Source organism: Microtus ochrogaster, chromosome 4 (genome assembly GCF_000317375.1).
Source record: "Microtus ochrogaster isolate Prairie Vole_2 chromosome 4, MicOch1.0, whole genome shotgun sequence".
NCBI classification, from domain to species: Eukaryota; Metazoa; Chordata; class Mammalia; order Rodentia; family Cricetidae; genus Microtus; species Microtus ochrogaster.
The window spans coordinates 36,087,152-36,089,711 of record NC_022011.1 but is presented as its reverse complement, the minus strand read 5'-3'; positions in this window follow the sequence as shown (position 1 = coordinate 36,089,711).

Here is a 2,560-nt window from a genome sequence, read left to right as displayed (position 1 = left end):
TGTAGACCAGGCTGGTCTCGAACTCACAGAGATCCGCCTGCCTCTGCCTCCCGAGTGCTGGGATTAAAGGCGTGAGCCACCATCGCCCGGCTTTTATTTTTCTTTTATGGGGCTGGGATATTTCTCCTACAAATAATAATGAGTTGCTATTATTGACAGTAGTTATACCCATTTATTTATTCAGAGTGAATCAGGTAGACCTAGGATAATATATTAAAATATGACACTACCACCCACAGGTGGTAGTGCATGATTATGTGCCAGGTAAAGTTTTCTTTAATTTTTACTTTTATGTGCATATGTCTGTGTGAGATTATCAGATCCTGGAGTTACAGACAGTTGTTAGCTGCCTTGTGGGTACTGGGAATTGAATCCGGGTCCTCTGGTAAAGCCATTGGTGCTCTTAACCACTGAGCCATCAGTCTAACCCCAACCAGTAAAATTTTTAAAAAGTTCTCCAAATTGTTTTTTAAGTTTCATCTATGTGTGTATTTTTCTGAGATTTATTTTTATTGTTTTAAATTATTTATATATGTATATATCTATGTGTGTGTGTAGTTGATGGTCAGAGGTGTTAGATCCCCTGGAACTGGAGTTACAGGCAATGGTTACTGCCACATGGCAGAGGATAGATAAGAAATATGGATTAATTTAAAATGTATGAGTTAGCTAGTAACAAGCCTGAGCTATTGGCTGCACATTTATAATTAATAATATAATAATGATAAGTCTCTGAATGGTTATTTGGGAGTGACTGCTGAGACACAGAAAACTCTGCCTATGCTCAGTTCCTCTGTATGAGTTCTTAACTGCTGAGCCCTCTCTCCAACTCCATTGTCATGTCATCATTGTTATTATTGAGACAGACATCAGGGAGCCCAGGGTGGCTTCAGATCTGATTTGCAATCAGAGCCTGCCTTCACCTCCTGCTTCCACCTCCCAAGTGCTGAGATGGGATGTGCAGGGGCACCAACACGCCCAGCTCTCAAATTCTCATCTCAATATAAGATGCTACATCATCAGGGCAAAGGCCCCCCGTGGACTCCAAGTCTGACAGTGGAATGTGACTAAAACATTTTCCCTGAACAGTGGTCTGTCTGCTAAAAGGTGAATGCAAATTTCCAAACTCTTCTTAGGACATAGACACTTCAAAAACAAAAGAGCAAAACCCCAACTTTACTTATTAGAGTGTGTGTGTGCGTGTGTGTGTGATGTACATGAGTGCATGTGTGTATATGTGTGTGTGTGGATGTGTGTGTGTGATGTACGTGTGTGTGTGTGTGTGTGTGTGTGTGTGAGTGTGGCATGCATGTGCCACTGTGCACATATAGAAGTCAGAAGGCAACTTTATAGACTGGGTTCTCTCCATTTGCTCTTACCTGGATTACAGAGGTGGAGTCCAGATCTGCAGGCTTGCATGGCTAGTGCCTTCCTGAGCCATCCTGCTGGCTGGGCCAGTAGATCAGAACTCTTTGCAGTTCAGAATAGATTCCTTTCACAGATTCTAACCATCTGCTTCTAATACGATCATCAGTAAATGTTGCTAAATCACTGTGGAACATACTTTAAAATGAGAAGAAATGTTTCTAGTTCTTAAGCAGTTTTTTTTTTCCTACTTGGCTTACTTGGGAGAGATAAATGAAAGGAAAAGGATGAAGGCTGGTAGGTAGGAGTGGTTAAGGAGGAAACCCTCGGGAAGTGCAGCTCACCCCAGGCCAGGCCACTTGTATGGTATATATTCTACTCTTCAACCGTACTGTGGGCTGCTCATTATTGTGACACCTGATAAATGAACAAAGCCCCTGGGGACTGGAGGATATTGAGTCTGTTGTGCAAGCTTGGATAGCTGCTTTGCAAAATGGAACTTGCATTTCTTCTATTTTTTTTTCTGAAGCAGAGGGTGTTTTGTTTGTTTGTTTGTTTTTTGTTGCCCTGAGTGTCCTGGAACTCACTCTGTAGGTCAGGCTGGCCTTGTACTTAGTTGAGATCCGCACCTGCTTCTGCCTCCAGAGTTCTGAGATGAAAGGTGTATGCCATAACTGACTGACAGAGCTCGCATCTTAAATACCCGTTCCTTCCCTAGATGCCATCTGTGGGAACCTATTAAATGCTTTCATCCATGTTGGGCATTTGTATGCCTTCTTTATACAAAACAGACTTGGCTCTATTCCTTGGCCAATCTGGACTCAGTGCATTCATTTTCTGGATCCCTCTCAGCACCCCTCGGTACAGCACCCATCGGTACAGCACCCCTCAACTAGCACACCTCAGTATAGCACTCTTAAGCTAGCACCATCAGTGCAGTCCCCCTTAAACACATCACACTTGGTTCCTGGACACTGTTTCCACCTTCACACCAGCATCCCCCTCCACCCTCATCAAAAAGGAAGCAGCCTCCGACCATTGGAGCATCAGGTAACTCAAAGACACCTCACTGGCGATTCTTCGTTGTCTTCTACATCAGCTCAGGTTTTCTTAATTACCATTGACTAAGTTTTTTAACTGTAAGGAAATATATGTGTGTGTGTGTGTGTGTGTGTGTGTGTGTGTGTGTGTGTGT